We start from the raw sequence: 12,179 nt of genomic DNA, 5'->3' as shown, positions 1-12,179 counted from the left end.
CCCATCCATTCTCACAGCATCAAACTTGCTGGGAAACCATGCAGAGCAGAGGAGATGCTTTGAGGCCCTGGCTTGTCTCAGGCCCTCTGGTACCTTAGCCTGGTGAACGCCATGCCATTGTCGTATAGTAACACAAAGTTAGGTTTGTCTTTATTCCCATGTTGAATTGCTTGCTACCGTTTCTACCAGGAACACCAGATCTTAGCAGTTATCTTTGATGATTTCCTGCTCTGTTTCGGTAGAGTGCTTTTGCTTCTCCCATTCAATTCAGTGAGCATTTATAGAATGTCTTTGTGTGCAGAGCATGGTTAGGGAATCCAAGACTAATGGAATGTCCCTCCTCCCTCAACAAAATGGTCTAGCGTATGCATTTCTGTATCTGCTTTAGAGATTGCAGGGAGGAATGCAGGGAGGAATAAATAAATTGTATGTGGGTTAGGCCATTGCTTGTTGAATTTTGATTTTAAACCATTGGGGTTAAACATCTCCCAAAGGTTTGTGTGCAAAAAGGCTCAGTTGCCAGCCCATGGTATCAGAAGAGGTAGAATAAAAGGTAAGGATTGTGGGAGGAAGTCGGGTCTTTGGCTCCTTGGAGGGGATATTAGTACTCCCACCCCTTCTTCTTCTCTTTCTGATTCATGGCCTCCACCGTGAGCAATGTCCTCTGCCCTGTAGTCCGTATCATGATGTTCTGCCTCTCCATAGGCCTAACAACAATGGAGCCAAGCAACCATGGGTTGCTACTTCTGAAACTGTGAGAGCCAAAGTAAACCTTTCCTCTTTATAAGTTATTTATCTCACATATTTTGTCATAGTGATAGAAAGCTGACTAACATAACTATTAGGTGAAGAATATGCATGAATATACATGAAGAATATACATGATGAAAGAGCATAGCAAATCTGCGAGCTACCAACATTGGTTTATGGAGGTTGAAGGAGAGAAGCACCGCTGTTCTGTGTGCCGTGAGCAGTGTCCTGCGTGAATGTCCTTGCTCACTTTCTACCTTCCTCTACCAAGAAGCCCCTTCTACTCTACACAGGTTCTTCCCTCTCCTAAACAACTTGCTCTCCCCGAGCCTCTGTTGATTTGCCGAGGTGTGAACAGCTGATTTAAGTTCCTTCCCTATATCAGTAACAATGTGGCTTGAAATGGCTGGAGCTAAGCAAGGAGAAGTCACAGTATCAGAATCATGTAGCACATGCTTCTGAAAGGAAGGAGAGAATGAGGTGATAGAAGAGGGGACCGGAAGAGTGGCTGTCCTGGAAGTGTGGGGGGGCCCCCAAACTCTCTTATGTCTATGACTTTCCCAATCCTCTGTGAGCTTGTCCTATCATCTTTCCAACAAATCTGTGTCTTTGCTTCAATTGGTTAAGTAGGACTTTGTCACATAAGGAGACTGATAGGTCAAAATTTCCAGAGAGATGGACCACTCATGACTCAACAGCCAGTCCAAAACAGTATAAATATAATGGAGGTCTTTCCACAGAACATTCTGTGTTACAGTTCACATTTTTGTGCTTGAGCCAAAGCCACTTTGTGTTTCCTGTCTTACACCCACAGGGCCTGGCATCAGTGAGGTTCAGATATTTTGAATAGCATACAGACAGCAATGCTGGAATCTGGGAAAAATAAGAGAACCAGCTTCCATTAATAAGGCTCTTCATTGAGTGGCTCCCTTCACCCAATTTTAACACTTATGTACTTTGTGTACACCTGATTTTACCTTACATATGCACTGAATGGCTCTGTGGAGCTCATGTTCAAACTTGGATAGAATTAGCAACTTTGTCTCCTTTAGAATTCCACATGTAAGTAGCTTGTAGTGATGATTTTGGCTTCTTGTGTTAATCGCTTTTTATGTAGAGCAAGTCATATTTTACGTGGTATGGAAAAGAGCCATAGTACACTGAGACTCGGTGAGAACAAAAGAAAATTCCAGACAGTAAGTGTTTCTCTGTGGTCCAAGCAGCTCCTCTAGACACACTTTCCTTTGATATCGAGAGAGAATGGAAACAAATGTCTCTGAGGGAATTCCAGAGAAAAATACATTGGCTATAATTTGCTTTGTTTCAGAGACTTGGCTTCAGTTCCATGGAAGTCCACCATCTAAATTAAGCAAATGTTTAGTTAGCACAAGATTCATTGTCAAACATTTTGATAAAAAGACTCTGATTAGATACCACTGATTATATATTTGAGGGAAACCTATAATTTTTACAAAGCTTTGATGCAAATAATTCGTCTCCATATCAGTTTCTTTTTGATCAAAATTCCTTATGAAGCCAGGAGCCAGTGGGTTGTGCTTTTAATCCTGGCTACTCAGGAGGCTGAGATCTGAGGATCACAGTGCAAAGCCAGCCTGGGGAAGGAAAGTTGGTGAGACTCTTATCCAGTTAAATCACAGAAAAAGCCAGTAATGGTGCTGTGTGGTGCTGTGGCTCAAGTTGTAGAGTATTAGCCTTGAGCAAAAAGAGCTCAGGGACAGTGTCCAGGCCCAGAATTGCAGCCATTGATAGAAGACTTGATCCCTTAAGTGCCACTTCTTATTGTTATCCAGGCTCTGGCATTCAATATTCCCCTCCGCCCAATCTGGGATTTCTATCTGCAGAACTGGGGATCTGAAATCTGTTGGTTGACAGAAACAAGCTCATCACCAACAAGAATGGCAAAGTGTTTAGAATGGTGAACTGACCACTTCTTGGAAACAGTCTTTTTTTTTTTTTTTGGCAGTTATAAGGCCTGAACTCTGGGCCTGGATGCTGTCCCTCAGCTCTTCAGCTCAAGGCTAGTGCTCTACCACATCAGCCATGGTGCCACTTGTGGCATTTTCTGCTTATGAGGTGTGAGGAATTGAACCCAGGGCCTTGTGCATGCAAGGCAAGAACTCTACCACTGAGCCACCTTCCCAGCCCCTTGGACAACAATCTTAAGATTTCAAGTACTTACAGAGATACTCCATTTGTTTCTAGAGGATTCCTGGTTTTAGTGAATTCTGTGAGTTCAGTTGGTCTCAAGATAATGCAGGTATAACAGAGGAAATAAATGTCAGGAAACAATAGTCCCCAAAATGACTCCTAAAGTCCATCTGAGAGCCATTCTCCTGCTTGTTCATTGACCTTCCTTCTCCTATGGAAAGTCACTAGCCATTATCACTCACCCTATAACATTCATCTCACTCTCTAGAACAAAGACAGCACAGCACCAGGCAGGAAAGGAGGAATGTTGGAAAGACTTGGATTGCATTTAGTCAGAAGCTGTGCTTGGAGGGCTGAACCCTAGGAATGAGGAACCAGATGCAGGGTCAAGACAAGGTCATAGGAAGGAGAAACATTGGTAGGTAGATGGGATGGTGCTGACCACCTGTCTCTGTTACCTATGACCAGCTCTAGTGAGAGGGAGCTGAGGCTCAAGGACCCATGAATAGAAGTCAGTGATAGGTAAGCAAAGTGAAACCCAAATATTGTAAACCTTTTTAGAAACAGGACAATGAAATTATTAAATATTGGAAGCCAAGAGGGAAAAATTTAAAGAAAAAGCAAAACAATCTGGCAAAAAAAACCCCACAAAAAACAAAGCAGCCAGGCACTGCTGGCTCATGCTTGCAATTCTAGCTATCAGGAGGCTGAGATCTGAGCATTGAGGCTCAAAGCTAACCTGGGAAGGAAAGTATGTGAGGTTTGACTCATCTCCAATTAACCACCAAAAAAGCCAGACAAGGGACTCTGACTCAAGTGTTAGAACTCCAGCACTGAGTAAAAAGGCCTCAAGACCTTGATTTCAAGCTCCACAAAAAGTAAATATAAATAAGATAAAATAAACAAAAGGAAAAGAAAACAGAAGCTAAACTCATAAGAGAGTATTGACAAGTTATCTCTAATGTCATTTGGAAATGATGCTTCCGTAAATGTCCTAAGGACCTTAAAACAGCAAAAGTATTCAAAGAGTTATTGTGTGCATTTGTGGGCTCACACATGACAACTAATTCAAGTGTTGCAGTGCCCTGTCCAGCCCATCACTATGCTGTGGGGACAGGGCTCAGATGCTTCTGTCTTTGGAAAAGATGCTAAGGAGACTGCTTTAGCCTTGACCCCTCCATTAGAATATGTCGCAGCTATCTCTGCTTCCAAGCATGACGACGTAGCTGGTACTGGAAATCTCTTCTGCCACACATAACTAGAAAAATAGCCACAATAAGGGAAACAAATACTTCCAGATATTGGATGAGAACCAGCCTAGTGCCATACCCTGAAGAGAAAGTAGATAATAGAGGAAGCCATAAGATGCTTCTGACTTCCTGCCTAGAGCCATATTTCAGAGTGTAGGACCATAGAAACAGAGCCACTGAGGGTCAGCAGTCTCATTGACTTGGGGACACAGAATCTGGAGTTGGGAGAGGAGGAAGAGAGTAGAATGTTCAGAGCAGAGGACTGGAGGAGAGTTACAAGGTGAAAGCACTTACACTCAAGAACTTGCAAGGGATCCCCCTTGCCTTGGGCTGAGTATTAAGTATGCTTACACAAGGTGAGAATCCATGAAGCTCTGCAGAGAACTACACAAAGCTTAGAAATGTGCAGCCTGACCAGTCAAAGAATAGGGAGAGCCGGGTGCCGGTGGCTCACACCTGTAATCCTAGCTGCTCAGGAGGCTGAGATCTGAGGATCATGGTTCAAAGCCAGCCCAGGCAGGAAACTCTGTGAGACTCTTACCTCCAATAAACCACTAGAAAAGTGGAAATGGTGCTATGGCTCAAGCAGTAGAGTGCTCACCTTGAGCTGAAGAGCAAACGGACAGTGCCCAAGCCCAGAGTTCAAGCCCCACCACCAAAACATAGGGAGAGATCACTAAACACTTGGACCTTCAAGAATGACTGGCTAGTAGGACTAAACTAAGCTCTAGTATAAAAGCTGCGCTACACAAAAAGTAAAAAGAGGCTTCAAAACAAGCCTTTGTTTAAGGCTTCTTTGTCATACAAGTCCGCAAGAACCTTACCCACTTACCAAAGTAGAACTCAAGGGTCTTTAAAGCAAGACAACAAAATCTAGACTCAATACTACAAACAAAAGCTTAGTAGACTCATTGTCAGCAAGCATATACTATAAGAAATATTGAAAGAAGTCCTTCAGACTTATAAAAATAAATGGTTCCAGAAGAATTATTGAAATGTATGGGAAATTATCAGAAAGGGTAAATATGTGAGTACATATACTGTGTTCTCTTTTCTTTTTTTTTTTAATTTAATTTAATTTAATTTGTGAACATACTGTACAGAGGAGTTACAATTACATGGGCAGGATAATGCGTACATTTCTTACCAAGCATTGCAGCCTCCTCCTTTGTTTACCCTTCACATCCCTTCCCAGCTTCCCCCCCCAATCCCAATCCTTCTCCTTCCCCCTCCTTTCCCCCCCCTCCCCACACCGACGTTGTAAAGCTCGTTTTGGACATGACAACTTGTACTTCTCATTGTTGCAACAGGTCCACCTGTATCCTTAAACAACTGGTTTTTCCCCATCTCCTCCACAAGTTATACTGACATCAAATATAGTGAAAGCAGGGGTTATACTGTGGGGGAGGGACATACAAAGCAACAAAGAGATAATCTTATAAATGCATTAGAAACACATGCATGAAAGAAAAAAACATTAAAATACACATATATCTAGAATATGTATGAGTCAAGCAGAAAAGGTCAGATAATGTGATGTTAGGAAAATGAACCCTTAGATGTGTTCTCTTTTCTTAAAAAAATCAAAAAAGTTATCAGTTCAAAAAGAAAAAGAAAATAATACTGCAATGCTTATGTGGAAGTAAACTGTTTCCTACCCACAGCTAATAATACATTGTGGAGGCAAAATAGAAGGGAACTGTCAAAATGTTTCCCATATTCTTTATACCCACATTCCTTAATAAAGTGGAAAGCCACTAGGTAGGGTCAACAGCATCTTCAACAAAACTCCAGAAGGCTCTTAGATAGAAGTTGGAAATCTGCTTCTCAAAATTATAAGTGCAACCAATTCAGAAAAACCAAAGCAATATTTTAAAATAAGGATGGTCATATGTACATAGCTTCTGACCTTTTTCGCTTGTCCTAGACATAAACTAGTTATTGCAATAACCATATAAGATGATGTTAAGTGAAATGAACCCTAAGACAGGGACATAAGTCATTTTTTTCTTGCTTGCTATTGTTTCTAATGTACTTATAATGTATTATGTGATTTTTTTTTTGTTTCTTTTGTATGTTCTTTCCCCATGGTATAACCCCTGTTTCCACTGTATTTGATTCTGGTGCACTGAATCTTGTATATACACTTTTCTAATTTGGGGAAGGGAGGGGAAAAAACAAAATGCTTAAATAGCATTTTGTAACAATAAGATGTACAAGACACTATGTTGCAAACAAACTTTACAACTTGTGGGGGGAGGGAGGAGTTGGGAAAGAGGAGAGGGAAGGGATTGTAGGGGGAAAACAAAGGAGGAGGTAACAATGCCCGATAGGAAATGTACTCATTACTCATGTAACTAACTCCTCTGTACAGTATGTTTACAATAAATAACATATTAAAATAAGGATGGATAAGTTTTTTTAATAATTTACTTTGTTGTTTGAAAGGTGATTTACAGAGGGATTACAATTACATGAGTTAATGTGTACATATCTTCTGTTCCCCCACTCTCTCCCAGTCCCTACCTCCCATCTCCATCCACAAGTTGTATAATTCACTTTCATCAGTGTCTAGGGAGCTCCATGGCTGCACTTTGTTACCCTTTTTCCTTCGAGTTCTGATAATCTTGCCTAGATTCAAGCTGTGACCCAGAGCTAGAGTAAGCAAGAAAGTATAATGTTGGAGTAAAGACATACAGATCAATGAAACAGAATTAGTATTCCCAAATGAATCAATCATGTGTGTGTGTATGTGTATATATATATATATATATATATATATATATATGTATATATGGGTGTCTACTTACACATACCACCACCACCACCACCATCACCACCACCACCCCTGTTTTCAGCAAAGGTACCAAGGTAATCCAAATGGGATAATTTTTCAACAAAAATTTCCATGAAAATGAGTTATTCATGCAAAGGAAGAAAAGCCAACACTCAAGTTACCTCAAAATAGTTCATGGACATAAACAAAAAGCTAGGCTTTTAAATCATTTTTAAACAAAAAAAACTAGAAGAAAAATTTTAAGAGTGCTGTAAAGACTTCTTAGATAAGATAGGCAAAGATCATTACCCACAGAAGAAAAAAAAGGTGATATATTAAACTCCATTAAAACAATAAAAATATACCTTTCTGTTCTTTACACACTATTCAGATAATGGAAAGGTTCCAAGATTAGAAACAAATAGGACTGGATTAAAGAAAGTATAGGCTGTGGAGGACTCACCACACAGCAGATCTGAGCCACACTGGGAGTCAGAGGGGTAGGGATGGGGGAGGCGTCAGTAAGGTGTGCTGGGACTGTCAGAACACTGAGACTGGTCTATTCTGTGACCTCACACACCCAGCCAGGGCTCTGTTTGAAAGAGTGTCTGTAACCACTGGCAACAGCAGTTGGTCAGCGAGAAAAGCCATATCACCTGATGCCTGGCAAAGTCTTCAAGAAACGATCACCATAGCCTAGTGATACAGCCTGTATCTGTGTTCCTACACTGCACAGCAGAAACCTTAGGAGACTTTTTACCCCTTCTTCCTTCCATGGAACAATCCAGATGAGAGTCCCAAGTGCAAAGTCTAGCCCATGATCAAGAACAAAATATCTGGAATCGCCAAAAGAAACAACAAGTTCAACAGAAAAACTGACACCGAAGGAAGCTGAGTTAATTGAATAAACAAAATAGAGTTTTGAAGAAATACAATTTATATCTCCAGTGAAATGAAAGAAGTTTCTATCAAGAATAAGTTGGCAAATTCTTCCAAAAATACAAGGGTCTTAAGAAATAGAAAGTTGGGGTGGGAATGGAGGGGGCATAGATCACTGTCTAGGTTTTGAATTGCTTGGACACAAAGCAAGAAGATTAAGAAGAATGCTGTGACATTTCAGCTGAGATAATGGAGTGTTGAAGGGGAAGCTTGCTGTGATTTGGTGCACCCGTCAGATCACACTACTGGAAACTCAAACCTTCATGTCACATGTTAATGGAGGTGAGGCCTTTGGAAGGTAACTGGGATTGTCATCATGAGGATGGGACCACCACAGTGGCATGAATGGATACCTGCTCTGTCTCATGATGTGATGCTCTACTCTACCATGGGACCTTACAGAGAGCCCTTACCAGCAAAAGGCCCTCTGCAGATGCAGATGGAACTCTAGATCCATGAAGCTAAGGAAGTCACTATTCCCAGTCACAGTGACAGAAATGGACCAAGACTGTAATAACCCCTGGGGCCCAATAATCAGCAGGGCCCAATAGTCAGCATGGCCCCGTGGCCCGGCCTGATGGAGGGGGCGGGGCATCAGAGGCGAGCCTCACTGCTCCACAGACCTGGCCACCAGACAGAGCAGGGCTTCAAGAGGCTGATGTCAGGGCCCCACAGGAGGTGCCGCCGGAGGGGCGGGGCCTGCCGCCGAAGGGGGCGGGGCCTGCTACTGGTGGGATGGGGCGTCAAGCCCCCCATGGTGACCTGTCAGGAAGTGATTGGACAGTGGGCAGTTTGGAGGAGGAGCATGAATGGCAATTGGAAAACTTAGGCAGCATGAATGGCAATTGGAAAAATTAGGGGAGAAAACAGTGTGGAGGAAGGAGAGGAATAGGAGTGGAGGGAGAGACAGTAGGAGGGGAAAGCCTGCCAGAGCAGGACAGGCCTGTGGGGGACAGGGCAAGCCTTCAGAGGCCATTTGGGGCCTTCCTCTAGAGAGGCCTGTGGAGAGGCGCCTCCCGGAGCAGAGCAGGGCAGGCCTGTGGAGAGTGGAGAGGCCTGCAGTGGAGGAGGAAGGGAAGAAAGGGAAAAGCCTTCCCCTTTGGAGCTCTGGAGGTCTGAGGTTTGGAGATTTGCAGACCGACTCATTGGTGGTTTGCAGACCAACTAATAAAGGTAGGGGGTTCAGGACTGCCTAATGGAGGCCTGGAGGTTTGGTGGTCGAGGCTGCTCTGGGTTATGGCTATCTAGCCCAGGACAAGGTAGTCTCAAGACCCCTTTCTGGTGTAAATAGTGTACATAATCCTCTTTTGTTCACCTCTCACTGGAGGTCATAAGTAGATGATGCTATCAGTAAGTTTGGAGAGATAGGAACAGAATTCAGGAGTGAAGAGATTCAAATAGAATTCAGAAGATACCTAAGTAAGGCACCTGTGGTTTATGCAGTTGTAATCCTAGCTAATCAAAAGGTTTATATCTGAGGATTGCAGGTCCAAGCCAGCCAGGGCAAACAAATCTGAGAGATTCTTCTGTCCAATTAACCAGCAAAAAGAAGTGAAAAATGTCAGAAGTGGAGCTGTGGCTGAATTGGTAGAGCATCATCCTTAAATGAAACAAGTCTGAGCAAGAGGCCCCAATACCAGCACACACATGTGTACACAAGTACACACACACGTACACAAGTACACACAATACCAGCACACTGACAGGCATGCAAGCACACACACACACACACACACACACACACACACATACAATACCAGCACACACTTGGGTGCACAAGCACACTAATATTTAGATATAGACTTGATAAGACACAATGACTGATTGTAGAAAAGAAAACAGAAGGCTGAGCAAGGTGCTTTGTTGTTGGTGGTGGTGATGGTGGTGGTCATGCCTTGAACTCTGGGGCTGGGATCTGTCCCTCAGCTTTTCAGCTCAAGGCTAGCGCTCTACCACTTGAGCCACAGCACCACTTCCTTTTGTCTGGTGGTTTATTGGAGATAAGAGTCTCATGACTTTCCTGCCCAGGCTGGCTTTGAACTGTGATCCTCAGATCTCAGCCTCCTGGGTAACTAGGATTACAGGTGTGAGCCACTGTCGCCTGGTACTTTCTAGGTGTCTGGCCTAGCAGCCAAGTGGGTGGTGCCACATTCAAAGAGGAGAGATACAGAATTGAAGTTAAAGATGGGACCAAGAAAATGGGTTCAAGCCTAAACACATAGAATTTTTCCAGCCAGTGGGTGGAATCTCCACTGGCAGTGGCAGTAGACTTTCCCAGTGGTCCGCTGGGTGTTCTCCAATAGATGTGGAGCTCACAAGAGAAACATAGCTGGTAATTAACTTATGGAGCAGTCAGCATGTGGGGATCTCTGGCTCTCTGGAAGGGGAGCTGTTCACTTAAGGAGACGGCAACAGGTGTCAAGTCACATGCCCAGAACAGAACCTTAGAGGAACACCAAGATTTATGGGTAGAAATGTCAAAAGAGGAGCCTAGCAATGGAGTGGAGATGGTGAGCATTGGTGTCTTTGAGACATTTAAATCCTGGGAAGGACAAATGATTAGACTATGTATAAGTCTTTAGTATAAAAGTATCTATTCATTATTTCTTCTCTCAAGGGCAAGAAGCACTAATGCCTTAGTTCCTAACATGGAAAAGTCATGGAATTAGAAGGGACAGAGACAAATTCCAATCACACCTTTGTCCTGCCCAGAATCAGCCATGGCAATTCAACACCATACCAAGGAGATAGCATGATGCTGAATGAAGGAATCAACTATCCAGTAAGCCACCACCCTCATTCATTCACATATTTGAAAATCCATGCTAAGTTGTCTTGACAAAATGATGTGACTACTTGAAGATGGGGGGGCTTTGTTATACATAAATGTCCTAAGATAAAGCTTGATGTGAGGACTATCTAGAGTTAGTTACAGCAAAAATCCCCAATAATACATAGTGAATGTGGACATGCTACAAATTATGATGTTACAAAGCATGATGTGCACACATTACAAAGTTACAAAGCATGATGTACACATAGAATTATAACATTTGATGTAGAGCAGATATGCCAACCACTTGTTAGACGCAACTAAAGTCAACTGTGTTGACCTGTGTAATTCATTTGATCATTACTAAGAACAGACAGCAGAGTCAAGTAAAGAACAAAGAGGGAGAAAAGGCAGGAGAGAAAGATCAAAAGCATCAATATTCTGTGTGCTTGTGCTGTCTAAGACATGTGAATATGCACTCTTTCATTGACTAGGTGAATTCACAAGGTAGACAGAATTGCTATCAAGGATAGCCCCACAGCAGGTGCAGGCATAAAACCACTATCAGGTCTTCCAAGGCAGAGTCCAAGTATCTCCACTGTTGGCATAAAGAACTCTGCTTAAAAGAAAAAAAAATGAATTGTACTTTCAACTAATTCAGGTTGAACTTTAAAGTTTTTTTTCGGGGGGGGGCTTATTTAAATTACAGCAAGCCTTTTAAATGGAATGTAGAAAGAAATTATATAAAGAAAGGAGAAGATAGATAGGGAGAGATTAATAAATTACTACCAGGAATACCTCTCTATCCCCAGTATTTGAATCCCTGTGAAGTCTGGGGAGGGTTTCCTCCTCACATAGCCACTATCTCCCAAAAGGTCAGGCAGGAATGGCTCAAGCAGTAAGGAAAGATTTCACAGCATTGGTATCATCTAGAATCTTCTGTTGTATATTCCCAGTGACTGATGCCACAGCTGCCTTTCATCATCTTGTCTTGCTCTCACCTGGTTTTTGGTATGAGGATTTATCTCGAATGCCGTCTCACCCTTTTATTTCCACTTTGCCTGATGACTTACTGGGTTTATATATTCACTTTTTTAAAGTATAATTTTATTTTATTGTAAGGGTTATGTCAGAGGGGTTGCAATTACATAAGTAAGGTAATGTGTATATTTCTTATTGATCATTGTTACCCCCTCCCTTGTTTTCTCTTTTTAAATTGTCCAATATTCATGCACCTGCCCTCTAGCTCTATAGCCAAAAGTCAGGCAATTTTTAGACCAGTAATCAGATCCAGATGGGCCTCAGCCTCAACTCCACTGGGGCTATTGCTGTGATGGAATCACAGAGGTGGAGAAGAAAGAATGGACAGGTGAGGGGCCCACTCCCAGCTCCAGGCATAGAGGTTTTCCAGTGTGATGCTTGAGAAGGTTAAGTAGAGCTGAGTGTCAGACATGGGGAATGGGGGTCACGGCTGCTTTCAGATGGCTGTCCCTGTGGGGATCTGTGTCACAGGCCTTGCTCT

At 42.6% G+C, this 12,179-nt stretch overlaps 2 long non-coding RNA genes across 3 annotated transcripts in view; one reads left to right on the top strand and one right to left on the bottom strand.

Annotated features, from left to right (window-relative positions):
- Positions 1-1,389: 1,389 nt before the first annotated feature.
- On the bottom strand, positions 1,390-7,471 carry LOC138804182 (uncharacterized). Its single transcript, XR_011365198.1, has 3 exons — positions 7,409-7,471; positions 1,728-2,110; positions 1,390-1,623 (listed from the first exon to the last, which is right to left on the bottom strand). It is a non-coding gene; the product is annotated as an uncharacterized lncRNA (long non-coding RNA).
- Positions 7,472-7,624: 153 nt separating this feature from the next.
- Positions 7,625-12,179, top strand: part of LOC138804181 (uncharacterized) — a 9,449-nt gene continuing 4,894 nt past the window's right edge. For both annotated transcript variants that reach the window (XR_011365197.1, XR_011365196.1), the window contains exons 1-2: positions 7,625-8,166; positions 10,502-10,666. This is a non-coding gene — a long non-coding RNA (uncharacterized lncRNA). The remainder of the gene's footprint in view (positions 8,167-10,501; positions 10,667-12,179) is intronic.

The sequence above is a fragment of the Dipodomys merriami genome, unplaced genomic scaffold, assembly GCF_024711535.1.
Source record: "Dipodomys merriami isolate MVZ:Mamm:240054 unplaced genomic scaffold, mDipMer1.0.p SCAF_36, whole genome shotgun sequence".
In the NCBI taxonomy this organism is placed as follows: domain Eukaryota; kingdom Metazoa; phylum Chordata; class Mammalia; order Rodentia; family Heteromyidae; genus Dipodomys; species Dipodomys merriami.
The sequence above is the reverse complement of the archived record's forward strand: the minus strand, read 5'-3'. Positions and strand labels throughout refer to the sequence as shown.